This window comes from Cydia fagiglandana, chromosome 9, assembly GCF_963556715.1.
Source record: "Cydia fagiglandana chromosome 9, ilCydFagi1.1, whole genome shotgun sequence".
NCBI lineage: Eukaryota > Metazoa > Arthropoda > Insecta > Lepidoptera > Tortricidae > Cydia > Cydia fagiglandana.
The window spans coordinates 11674176-11688962 of NC_085940.1; the positions used below are offsets into that span (position 1 = coordinate 11674176).

General features: G+C 37.6%; 1 protein-coding gene across 1 annotated transcript in view; it reads left to right on the forward strand.

The window, feature by feature from the left end:
- LOC134667380 (uncharacterized) overlaps positions 1-14787 on the forward strand; it is a 63813-nt gene that overhangs the window by 32905 nt on the left and 16121 nt on the right. The gene's annotated exons all lie outside the window — the stretch shown is intronic.

The following is a 14787-nucleotide window of genomic DNA, read 5'->3' on the forward strand; positions in this document are numbered from 1 at the left end:
TACGTCGCGTAGCACCGCATTAGTATTGGGGCGCCGCTAATAATGACGTAAGCGCCAACCTAAGGTGCCTTTCGGGTTGGACTGTAGCAAAGGGGGGCTGGGACTTAGAATTTTTTTGACAAAGTGGTGTCATTATGACACTATTTTTAAATGATTGTAATGTGTAGATCACGTCAAAATAAGCATCTTTTACTGAAAAAACTTTTCTCTAAAATAAAAAATGGCTGAGTTAGACGCCTCCAAAGAATGATGTTTTTAAAGGGAGCTGGGACTTAGAAAATTTTCATCGCGAGTAGTGTCATTATGACATATATTTTAAATGATTGTAACTTATGGAACACGTCAAAATAAGCTACTTTTACTTGAAAAACTTTTTTCTAAAACTTTATTAAGAACTGTTTTAAAACCCCTGTTTTTTTCATTTTCTCAAAAAAAATTCCAAGTCCCAGAAACGGCCCCCCTTTGTTACAGTCCGCTATTTTCAATTTTAGAAAAAAGTTTTTCAAGTAAAAGTAGCCTATTTTAACGTGTTCTATACGTTACAATCATTTAAAATATATGTCATAATGTATATCGTTGTCTGAGTACCCACAACACAAGCCTTCTTGAGCTTACTGTGGGACTTAGTCAATATGTGTAAGAATGTCCTATAATATTTATTTATTTATTTATTTATTTAATGACACCACTCGCGATGAAAATTTTCTAAGTCCCAGCTCCCTTTAAAAACATCAATCTTTGGAGGCGTCTAACTCAGCCATTTTTTATTTTAGAGAAAAGTTTTTTCAGTAAAAGATGCTTATTTTGACGTGATCTACACATTACAATCATTTAAAAATAGTATCTTAATTATTAATGACACCACTTAATCAGAAAAAAATTCTAAGTCCCAGCCCTCCCTTTGCTACAGTCCAACCAAAGTTAACATTGACAATGTTGCTTAGTCAAATTTAAAACCATTCAAAATGTTCATCTGATTTTGGAAATAAAGATGATCAAAAACTTGCATTCTATAAAAGTAACTGTAATTCAAAAAAGTAATTAAATTACAAATTTTAATTACAAAATGTAATTAATAATTTAATTACTAATTACATTTTGCAATTGTAATTAGTAATTAAAATTTTAATTACTTTCCACATGTAATGGAAATTATTTGTTGGAATTACATTTTGTAATTGCAATTGTTAATTAGTAATTCAATTACTTTTTGCCCAACACTGGATACCACAGTTGTCACATCCAGTGCCTTTTTGTTCCAATTAACAGGAAATTCTAACATAAACCTACCTTCTTCTTCTTCTTCCTCGCGTTATCCAGGCATTTTCCCACGGCTCATGGGAGCCTAGGGTCCGCTTGACAACTAGTCCCAAGAATTGACGTAGGCACTAGTTTTTACGAAAGCGACTGCCATCTGACCTTTCAACCCAGAGGGTAAACTAGTCCTTATTGGGATTAGTCCGGTTTCCTCACTCACAAAAACGACTGGTAAATATCAAAGATATTCCGTATATAAGTTCCGAAAAACTCATTGGTACGAGCCGGGGTTTGAACCCGCGACCTCCGGATTACTAGTCGCACGCTCTTACCGCTAGGCCACCAGCGCTCCACCTACCTAACCATTCATTAATATTGTTCCATTCATAGTCTAATAAAACATGGTCTTCTCTTCCCAGAGTGACACAAGCCTACGTCACAATAAAATGGCCGCTATATATAGCGCTATCGCATATTATCATATAGCGCTGTCGCATGATGACGTAGGCTTGTGTCAGTCAGTTGACCTAGAAAAGACGGGAAGAGAGTACCAGGCGGAGTATATTATTATACCATGGTTCCATTTTTTTAGGGCACGATTCATAATGGGATCAACTATATCTTTTGAATTCCCTGTTTTATAGCTCTGACAGTACATAAAACCAGGAAAATAAAAACCCATCATATTTATTTATTGAATCCAAACTGCACAACGTCGACAATAACCAGACTATAGAAAGCTTTGGTGGTAAGACCGACCTTTGTTGCGGTTGCGTAATAAAGTGAATATGGAAATGCATTATGGCATAAAAGACCTTATTTTAAGATATATGTATCAATTTTCTTCTGTACTTGAAGTCAGACGATGGCACATTTGGCACCGTACAAGGCAAACAAATTTCAGATTGAACGAAAAATTGGTACTTCCTAAATGGATGAAATTGCATGGGTAATCTAGAGACTGACGCCGCAATTAAATTAAATATTTCTAGAGCGTCGCATGATCTATTTCTTTGAAACTCCTTTTGAACTAAACTTTATAGAAAAAAATGCTTACTAGTAACTTATAGTGGAAATCCACAAACCCTGATTCAATTAGTGGCGTTGTTCATTTTATTATCTACTGAATCTTTCGTTCACTTTGTAACGAGGCATCTTTGAATTCTAAGCAAGAACTAACTAAAAGGAATGAAAAATAAACCATTGAAAACATGCAGCCAGTTTAAGCTACTTTTAACAAGGAACCCTGTATCAACTTTTATTTACTCAGGCCGTGAATATATTGCACGTAAATCAATAAGAGCTAGCCAGGCGGATCTGCGAAATCTTCGGCAGTGGAACAAAGAGAGGATTCAATATCGGGATAATGGCCGCAGTAACTTAGTCTTTATGAAAATAACAGGAAATCTGACCAGCCATTCAGTGCTGTACTTTGCGGGATGGATTTACTTTATGGCCTTTTTATAGATTAAGCATGACACACGCTAGACCGGGCCGGGGCCGGGACGGAGCTTCCGGTGCTTAATTTTCTATGGAAAGCACCATGTGATCACCGATCAGACGCCATAGAAAATGAAATGTCAGACGCCTCGGCTAAGGCCCGGCCCGGTTTACGCTTTAGATATATATATATATATTTTATAGGACATTTTTACACAAATTGACTAAGCCCCACGGTAAGCTCAAGAAAGCTTGTGTTGTGGGTGCTCAGACAACGATATATATAATATATAATTACTTAAATACGTAGAAAAAGAAAAAGTCGCGTGCGTACTGTAGGTCTTTCACTGCCTACTCAGTTAAGCTGTGGAACGATCTACCAGTGGACGTAAGGAAATCGTAATCTGTTGCCTCACTCAAGGAGAAGTTGTAAAAGTTGTGGTTATTAGACTCCTGATGTAGTTAGAACTGAATACTTTATATGTATATATATATATATGACGGAGGGCACCAGGCAGCACGGGTGTTTACACAGGATGGCGGGTGGGCGTAGTATCTCAATGTATTACTTCACAGCTAACCCAGTATGCTACCAGTGCATGAAATAAACTTTCGGACTTGTTAACCATACTAGTGCCTACTAAAATATCTAGTCGCTATTGGGATGTATTTGGATAGCACTCAAATAAAAGGATCACATAAAATCGTTCAAGTCTTTATTCAAATCAAGCTAGGCCGGCTCCAACCGTACACCTCTGACCCGAGAAGATTTAATTCCTTCTCTATTGGAGAAGGGTATCCCAATATGGGACCGGCAACAAACTCGGCGGGACACATCTTTTCAAAACAACACTTCTTCTCTTTATTTTACAAAGGTAAGCTTCTAATCACACGTAAGAAATCAAAATAACACTTGGAATAAAACACTTAGCTAAATGGTTAAAGAACGTTGGATTCTATAAGCTTTCAGAATAATCCTTCAGGTATAAGCCTTCAAGAACGTGGCGAATTAGGCACGAGGTTGGCTAACGTCCGATCTCTAGCGCGGTCAAATCAAGTCTGATCACGGAGCCTCACCGCTCCCGCCTTTTAAGTCGAGCAGGCACACCTGCTCGACCGGTCCACCAACATAACGACAAAACTACCAACTCGTGCCTACCTTCACCCAAGAGAACCCTCTTGACGTTCCAAAGCCTTCTACCTGTCATTTTAGTTCAACAACACGCCAATAGATGGCGTTACTCTCTACGCAACATTATGAATTTCGTTACAACCCAGTAATACGTAGCCAAACATTGCTAATCGACTTTATACAGGCGTCTTTAACTATGAACTGTAACGCTGCAATACGTCCTTCTGGAGTCACGCTCCGACACGGCCGTCCTGCGGTACACACGTCCTCGTGTGTGGGTGTATGCATTTGCTTCTGAAACAAGATACACAGCACAGTATCATATCGCTCGGTCACTCCTGACCAACAATTTGTGTCTCATTCATCATCGAATAAAATCAATGATCGCATGTGATTCTTATTGCTCGGCTAACCTGACCAATTATACGGTCGGGGTAGATAAAACAAAAACAGGGTCACCAATGACAGTCTTTCAATTAATCTAGATCTAATGATCGCAACAGCAATGGTACAAATGTACTGTGTCTAAATTACACTCGTTAAGTCTATAAAGCTCACAATGACCACCATCATCATGAACTCATGTTCGGACCACCATCCGGTCATCTCGCAATACTACACTCGCAATGACCACCATCATCATGAATGCATGACCCGACCACCATCGGGTCATCTCGCAAAGCTACATTCACAACGACCACCATCATCATGAATGCATGACCAGACCACCATCTGGTCATCTCGCAATGCTACATTCACAATGACCACCATCATCATGAATGCACGACCGGACCACCATCCGATCGTCTAGCAATGCTACACTCACAATGACCACCATCATCATGAATGCACGACCGGACCACCATCCGATCGTCTAGCAATGCTACACTTAGCAACACCAGCCGATGACACAGACCAAACGCACGCCACCACGTGTGGCCGCACAGCAACGGAAAAGAACATAAAAATCTACTTCCGGTGTTTTACGCCTACGTCTATGCTTGGTAAGTGTAATCTGACTGACTGTAATTGAGCATTATGAACTGCACGATCACACATTTTAACCATTACAACTACAATAGACAGTAACTTCGCTCGGTTATTCTGACCGTGCGCACTTGAGACCTTGTGACAATGTGTATTGAAACTCACAACTCCAAATGATCGCATTTAATCTCTATTCAAATGGTATACCAACTATACCATACACATTAAATTTCAACATCCATTGTCACAAAATTATCTTAAATCAACATCAAATAGCGCCGCACCAACGGCTCATCTTACTTTCGCTTTCTACTTTAGCTTTAAACAGAAACTCGCTCAAGAGTTCCAATCTGAAGTAAAACAACTCAAAATAACCCCAACGAAATGTGAACTGCTCACCAGATAATAAAGTATGATGCACGTGTCCAAGTCAAAAGGTCGTGGTGGTGAAGACCAACCCAAGCACGAAGGCTGACGCTTTCCGCCTTGCAGTTGCCGTTACTGTGGCTGATGGCGAGATGCACGATGTGGTTTATCGTAGCTGGCTGTTACTGAAATCATCATTTGCACGGTATCAGGTTTATCATGTATGCAGGTTATACTCCAAGATTTGTGAAATGCCCTAGTAGCGGACACAAAAGACATGTTACCAATGAATACAGGACTTTAAAATCCGCAAAATAAAATTTTAACTTGAATGAGTGTGTTTTATTTTACTCCATGAACAAACACGTATTTCAAAAATGAGTAACAAGGTAAAAGGGCCAATACGAAAAGTGACAGCTAATTAGTTATGTTCGACTGTTATGCTTTGCCATTACACTCAAAATAAAATTCACTAATAAACAATCAGAACGAAACATGTCCTTTTATTTCCTAATCTCCAGCACAGACGATACTGCACAGCTGCTTCTGTGTTACAGACGTGATGGCGACCCTGCTCAGGTTGCAGCGCACTGTAACATTAATTTTCATATGCGTAGCTCATGTTTTCAAAGTATGCACGATTTGTTATCTATCACGGCATTACGGGCAATTACTTGTCGCAGCTTATTAATTACAAAACGATACAAAGGGTGTCATAATTCTTAATAGGAACGTTTTCTACCAGTTCATTTCTATTTTCATTAAAAATCCATTTTTGAGGGTAGATTCACAAGTGAGCGATGAAATAATATCACGTCGTGATAGTCGATAGTTGGTTTTAATTAAGAATATGGATTTCACAACAAAATAACTCAAGATCACTTTGATTTACATGGATTATAAAAAAACAATTATAAAGAAACGTGGCGATACCAGAGATAACGTCACGTCACGACTGCTCTGTTCGACTGTCTCAATCATAATTCACAATTTCACAATAATTCACATCAAATAACATAATGAACTGCACTCACCTTTCAATTAAGGTTAGACACGTGAGCTTACCATTACCACGTGTCTCGATGTAGGTCACCAAAAACACACCGTAAATACACCGCACTCCCACGTGGCTGTGTAAGCAATACATGAGACTCGGCATCCCACTTCTGATGACGGATGGCACCAGGCAGCACGGGTGTTTACACAGGATGGCGGGTGGGCGTAGTATCTCAATGTATTACTTCACAGCTAACCCAGTATGCTACCAGTGCATGAAATAAACTTTCGGACTTGTTAACCATACTAGTGCCTACTAAAATATCTAGTCGCTATTGGGATGTATTTGGATAGCACTCAAATAAAAGGATCACATAAAATCGTTCAAGTCTTTATTCAAATCAAGCTAGGCCGGCTCCAACCGTACACCTCTGACCCGAGAAGATTTAATTCCTTCTCTATTGGAGAAGGGTATCCCAATATGGGACCGGCAACAAACTCGGCGGGACACATCTTTTCAAAACAACACTTCTTCTCTTTATTTTACAAAGGTAAGCTTCTAATCACACGTAAGAAATCAAAATAACACTTGGAATAAAACACTTAGCTAAATGGTTAAAGAACGTTGGATTCTATAAGCTTTCAGAATAATCCTTCAGGTATAAGCCTTCAAGAACGTGGCGAATTAGGCACGAGGTTGGCTAACGTCCGATCTCTAGCGCGGTCAAATCAAGTCTGATCACGGAGCCTCACCGCTCCCGCCTTTTAAGTCGAGCAGGCACACCTGCTCGACCGGTCCACCAACATAACGACAAAACTACCAACTCGTGCCTACCTTCACCCAAGAGAACCCTCTTGACGTTCCAAAGCCTTCTACCTGTCATTTTAGTTCAACAACACGCCAATAGATGGCGTTACTCTCTACGCAACATTATGAATTTCGTTACAACCCAGTAATACGTAGCCAAACATTGCTAATCGACTTTATACAGGCGTCTTTAACTATGAACTGTAACGCTGCAATACGTCCTTCTGGAGTCACGCTCCGACATATATTTATATAGCTCTCGTCGTCCTTTATGTGTATCCAAAATTCTCATAGTGCTATTTGTCCATATTAAATTGTCTTTCACCTGTTAGTATCTGATCCTTTCGCATTTTCTCAAAGGTTAGCTGGAAGAGATCCCTTTTAGGGATAAGTTCGCCTTTGTACATAACATTTTTATTTTTGTTTTGTTTTTGTCCATTTTATGTAAACCTGTTTATGTGCAATAAAGTGACATACATACATACATACATAGAAAACAACCATGTCTCAGGAACAAATATATGTATCATCATACAAATAAATGCCCTTACCAGGATTCGAACCCGGGACCATCGGCTTCATAGGCAGGGTCACTACCCACTAGACCAGACCGGTCGTCAATTAATTTTGCTCTTAGCAATTAATTAAAAAAATAAGAAACTAATTTGAAAATTCATACTTTTTGAAACTTTATTTGTAAACGATTCTCAGGAATTTCTCATTAAAAAAATTGTACCTCTTTGAAATAGAAAACATATTTCTAGGTATTGGATGATGTTAATAAAGCCTTCAGCGAAATTCTATTTTTGATGAAATGCAAAAGTAAATATTGCTCACATTACAATGCATGTGAAATAAAATGATATATTAATTTTTGAGCAAAATGCTATAAAAGTAAATATTGAACATATTTATTCCTTTATCTACGCACATATCATTACTGCTCTAAAATGCATTCAGAAACCGTAGGAAATGACCAGCATTATCACAACCAATTTTACTATGAGAACTTTCTTATCTGTGGTAGTAGGTAAAATTTGTACTTTAAAGTTATAACTTTACAGATTTTTGTAAGGTTATGAGTTTTAAATTTGGAACAGTTGTCAAAACTCAAGTGGGTGTCTATTCTAGTATCCATAGATATTAAAACAATTATCGATACGAAACGTCAATTCGGTATATTTTTTTAATATAAACCGTACAATATTTGATCTCGAGTGGCATGAGAATAGGGACTTCATTCTTTTGTCTATGAATTAAAAAAAACTACGGATGCGTGACATTTGTGAAAAAAAGTTTTCATTTACCGCCATTTGACTTACAGTTTCATCTTTTAATTAGTTTTAGGTTATAAAATTGATTTGATAGTTGTTTTTAAACAAACTTTAAGCAAAAGTATCGTGTAAAATGAGGGATAAATAGTACATTGTGTATTAAGGGCGGGAAATAAGAAATTACGAACGAGTGTCAATTTTAAGCCCGACGCGAAGCGAGGGCTTAAAATGTTCACGAGTTCGGAATTTCTTTACCGCCCGTGGCACACACAATGTTTTTCATCACACTTGTAAGGAAAAAAAGGAGAATGAATAAAAACAAACTTCTGTATAAAACACTTTTCCGCCCTAGGGCGAAAATTTCAATTTCCCGCCCGCAAGCCCTACGTGTAAATAAGTGTTTTTCATCACACTTGCTCGGAAAAGATTTTTTCCGCCCTAGGGCAAAAATTTCAATTTCCCGCCCGCAAGCCCTACGTGTAAATACATCTTTTCCGAGCAAGTGTGATGAAAAAGATATTTAGGAGCCGCCACCTCTCAAATCTGCGAGTTAAGTCAGACAGCAACGATGGATGTCGGTTGAAATATGAGGTTAGTGAATATATAATAGAAGGTAATAATATGTGTGTAGATAAAGTAGTGTATGTAACTGTACATAATTAGGCATTAAAACACTCGTGTGATCCTTTTAAGAAACTCACTTCGTTCGTTTCTTAAACCCACACTCGTATTTTAATGCCTTTCATTATGTAGCAGTCACATAAACTACTATTTTAATATTTTTTTTAACATTATAAACGCGTTACTGGCCTGAATTAGCTATGAATAATTTGTAAGAAAAGGATAACACTTAATTTACCGGCGGTCACTAACAGTGTCAAAACTGATATATAAGGTGCTAACAAATTAGTCACGGATATTTTAAGAGAACACATTTGTTTTACATTAAAACAATTAACTTTTAACTGTAACAAAGGTTCCTTACCTTTGTATATAGTCAGACCGTAAAAAGTCTGCAGCGATTTTGATAGCCCACGCAGTGCACGTGTCATTTTAAATGTCAAACTTGTATCAAATTATGTCGTATACATAACACTTACACTGCGTGGGCTATCAAATCCGCTGCAGAATTGTATTGGTGCAACTATATCATATTTTGTTTTCATTTAACGAACATAAAAAAATAATATAATTAGTTTTTAAAATAATCACCCCTATTATGTAATATTATGTACCTGTCAAGATGTTTAACAATGTCTGTCATGTCACGTCACGTCAAGTTTAAAGAGGGTCTAGAATGTCTAAAGAGGTCTCATTTAATTATTTTATTAACAGGGTGTTTTAACGTAGCAAATTTGTTTCCTAGTTTTCTCTAAAAAAACATAGCAAAACCAATGATGTTTTATACCTAAATGTACTCCGAGAACCGAGTACTATCAGCTGTAAAAATATCCGTGACTAATTTGTTAGCACCTTATATAACTACGCTAATGTCTACGTAATTTACTGTCTATACATCTTACTTACACTAATATGGAAGTACGAGCGAAATGCATAAAAAGTTACGTTCTCGATAGCGCGTATGTCAGTGCCAGACTGGTGGTAGCCACACAGGTGATGCTCAGTGAGGACAAAATAACTCATACTAATTTTTAACCCTGTAACTACTCCCTAGAACCTCTCGGCATTCATTTAAGAGCTCATCAACGTGAACACTAGCGCCACTGCTAAATAATCGTGATTATTTAAATTTAACGCACGTTGATGGACTCTTAACCTTTTTTGCTCAATATGTATGGACATGAAATTTTGCATAAATGTTGCCGTGACTTATGTAGGTATAGGAACTATTTATAAAATTAGAGCTACTTCTTTTTCTGGCTAAATATAGATTGGAAACGTCGAGATAGTAGCTACTTTTCAAACGTCTTCATAACGTTTTTGTATCGTGTTATAAATTGAGTAATTAATACTCGTATGTTAATCTGTACACAGTATCTCGGATAGTTGGTATTTATATTAATCTATAAAATGTAATAAATAAAAACTTTCATGAACAGATTTAGTCACGCAGCAAGTTTTTGAAACCCTTGAGACTGATTTATTATACAAAATAACGGAAATAAAATCTGGAAACGTTCGATTTTTCATAATCCCCGATGCACCGCACTTAAATGGCCGACAATAATTCAGCGGTAGAAAACAAAAGAGGGTTCACTCTAATCGCGTGAGCGGGCGTTTTTATGAGCGCTCCTGGAAGTGTATTGATGTGATTTATGCCCTGTTAATAAATTCCTGGACGAGGTCGCCGCCCCGGGCGCGGCTGATAAGGTGCGGCGACTACTCATTAGGGCAAACTGGCGGGTTGAACGCCGCGTTACGCTTAGTACCTGCACACTACACTTAATTATTTTTGCTGGTTTATAACGCATTGTCCTAGCTGACATACAATTTACATACTACTTATATGACAGCTATACCTACATAGAACTGTATGTCAAGGTGAAGGGATACTTTTGAACGCGAACTGTAGATACCTATATATTTATCCAGTGTTGTGAATAACGTTTATTTTTAGACTTACAAACTCGAGCCCTCAAGACTCGTAAGTCTTGAAGACTCGATTATATTTGTGAATTGTATTTATTTATTTTAGGTGTATGGATGTAAGAAATCGTCTTTGCCGCCTTTGAGGCGTTAGGCCTCGAGAGTCTTAAGGGTTCGTGTCTTTAAGCCTCGACGTCAGCGTTATTCACAACACTAGATTTACATATCTCTATTTTGTAAAAGTAATTTGGGGTGACGAGTGACAGATAGGTACATTTGGCACTTAATTAGGGTTAGTACTTAATTGTATACTCTTGTTTCATTAGTAGTGTAACATTAGCAAAAATAGGTACTAATTCACTTACATCAAAATGATTCCCAGAGGGTCATGCACTTACAGTAAAATGCATTTGAAAAACTTGGAATTGTTGGGATTATCGATAAATATAGTTTTATGGATCGATCGATCAGAAATTTATAGGTACTATGTACGTGTAAAAATCCGAAAATCACAAAAAATTTAGTTACAGTGTTATGCCTCTCAGGTACGTGGGCCATACTGAAAATTTCTGGATTCTGATATATGAGATTGACTTATTTGTTCTAAGTGGCCAGTCCAGGAAATTTCAGTATGCCCTAACCTAAGTATCAAACGCATCAGCGTAGTATGTTGTTTTCTCTGTCATCACATCATCACGGAAGCCTAAAAATCCTCGCATATTTTGGTTTTAGGTGCGTCACTAATGAACGTATTTTGTCTCCGTACGTATCCAATTTAATCGGATCGCAGCCATCGCGTATCAAATCATATTGCTTGCTACGTTACGCGTAGGTACATATCTTCAGGATATTATAAGTTCCAGGTCGTGCCATATCAAATACATACATATATTTTTGTATGCCACGTACAGCTAACGTTTCATACGTTCACAATATTATATCAATGCCGATATGATTGAATACGCGCTAATGAAATTAGGTGAAAATAATTGCCATACGGACAAAGATTTAGTGTGAACGAGGTTTTATGTAATCTATCAGGGATAAGGGATCTTTTCACAGGCTTCTTAGACTTCTTTTTACTACATAATTTTTTATATTCCACTGATCAGCTTAGGAGAAAATGTGGTAGAAAAAGTCGGAAATCGGAACCTAGGCTTCGAAGTAGCAGCACTGGCCGCAATTTGGAACAGTGTAAATTCTAAGCTGAAAAAAAGAAAGGAGCTATTTTGTTTTTCAAGTTTTTTCTGCAAAAAGTAATATTTTAAGTATATATTTTGGATGCGACTTTTAAACGATATCTTCAGAAAATAGCAAAACATTTTACTGGAATTAACATCGCTTTTTCCTGTGGAAACCGATCTTCATTAGAATAATTAATTTCAAATGATAAAAGCAAATTCTTTTATTTGACTTTCCGTAAACAGAGATAATATTATTCTTCAATTAGCGTAATTTACTTTTAATACTATTAGGTTTACCTTACGTTTATTTCAATAAAGTCATCGAATATTTATTTTTATTTAATAACCGACTTCAAAATAGGAGGACTATTCGATAAAATTGTATGAAAAACGTAGGTATAGAATTAAATCCAAGCAGGAAGCAGGTAGAACAAGTACATAGGTAGCTACTACTTGTTTCGCTTTTACTTAAACAATAATAAAATCTAAAACGCGAAGAACAGCGCCGGAACTGTCATTATATTTTAGAGTTAAATAGTTTCGCAATAAAATGCTTTAGGTAGGGTACTCGCATTATACTCCTCTCCCCTACCTAATGGCTCCTCTACACGATGGGCCTACGCCGGCCACTCCAAGGGACGCAGCCGTGAGTTAGAATGAGATAGCAATATCACTAGGTACCTCTAACGCATAAATGCGTCCCTTGGAGTGGCCGGCGTTGGCCCATCGTGTAGAGGAGCCATAAAAAGAACCAGTAATACCCACATCGCTCCTCAGACTCTCACAACTTAGAAATCTAACTTTTTACCAAACCCTGAAATCCAACTGATTAGTCTGTAACCGCCCGATTCGAACTTTAAGATACTTCAGTTGATAGATCTAAAAACGATATGGATTAAATAAATCAGCGTCAAATATGACTTTTCGTCAAACAAAACGTCACTTCAAACATCCATATCGTTTGATCTATTAATTGACGTATCTTATATCTGGAACTTTCTGGATTATCATTTCCGGATGTATTCCTTCGTTCGTGCGTTCGGAGATGGTATCCACCACGTTCCGTTGCTTTTAGATTTAAGTGTCTTAAAGGTCCTCTACGCTGTTGGCTTCGGCCCCACGTACGCCTCCCAAAGGTCCGGGACCCCATGGTCGCGAGATATGGAAAAGACATCCAAATAATAATAATCTTATAGTTCGAATTGGGAAGTAACGCGTGCATACTTAATAAACACCTATGGAGGTGTTCAAAACACTACTCTCCTTTCTTCCTGAGTTGGCCAAAAAGAGCCTTCTCGACCATTTAGCCTCCACTTCCGTTACAAAACACTCGGACCCACATTAATTAATAAATGAACACTCAAACGAAAGCTTTCACCGTATTGGTGGAGTCGGATTACCGCGTTAATGGGAAAGGGTTATTTCCGACCGACTGTTAAACGATACACCTATAAAAGGGTTCTTTGGCAACTAGGGTATTCTTCTAATAAAAGTTGTTTGAATAATTATATTTTATGTCAGTGCAAACAGAAAAGCGGGGTTAAAATAATTTTTAATACAAAAGTCATACCGGGTGTGGCCTGTAACATGAGAAAAAAATTAAACTGTAGGCTGTACTCCTCATACTGACCAACATTTGTTCAGCGACTTTTAAAAATAACTTGTGGTTTGATTTTATACACTTGAAAGTTTATTCTAAGATGCAATGTATTGCGAATTTTGTTATGTTGTAGCCGGCTAGCTAGTGCGGTAAAAGAAAATCAGGTTCTTTACAGTAAAAAAATATAATATGAAAATATGTACAATAAAATAAACTAATTTCTGTCAGTACTTGAATCTAAAGCAATAAAATAGCGTCACTGGCCTTAGCGTTCTTGCATCCCATTCTTTGTCGAACCGTACGATCAACTTTATGAGGCCGCGGTTGCGGGAGTCAGCTTTGGCAACGCAGGCTCAGCGAGGTCCGTGGATAGAGAAAAGCTTCAGCAGCAAACGTCCAAATAATAAGCAGCAACAGTAATAAGTAGCTCTTCAATTTAAAGGTAGAAGAAAGGGCTGGAACAATCGTACGTTCTTAGACTTGTGGTCGAAACCTAACCCAAGCCTTATTCCGTTACGAGAACCAGTGACGTACCTTACGTACAAATAAGACTTGGATTAGGTTTAATTTCAACATAAACCTAAACTTAATGCTATATATACAATTATACAAACTTTACCTGCATTAGTGGCAGCCCTAGTATTAAACTTTATCACTAATTATAATCATACAGTCGCATTAAAATAATAATTACAGAATTGTGCCATATCTGACAACATTTCCAAAGGAACGTTTTTACGAGGAAAAAACAAAAGACGGCGATACCCTTAGTTTTTTTATTTCCAACCGGCCAGTGCGCGCGGTGGCTGTACATGCAGGTTTGCCATGTTACAATGTTTAAGGCGTGACAAGCAACGTCAATCACAATGATATGGCGTGGCGATGGCGTCCATTGCAGATAATATTTATTTTGTATGAAAACAAGGAATCTAAATACTTCATCATTTTTAAAAGTTGTTGAACAAAAGTGTCACCGTTTGAGGAGTACAATCTATGTTTTAATTATTTGCTCGTGTTACAGGCCACACCCGGTATACATATCAAGAAACGTCTACGACTGATGCTATTAAGCGTAGAAATAATATAAAAGTGGAAAAATTCACTGTCTTGGGTGGGACTTGAACTCACGACCACTGGATCGCTAGCCCAAACAAAAACATGTATTGGCGCGGGCTAGACGCGCTATAACGAAATAA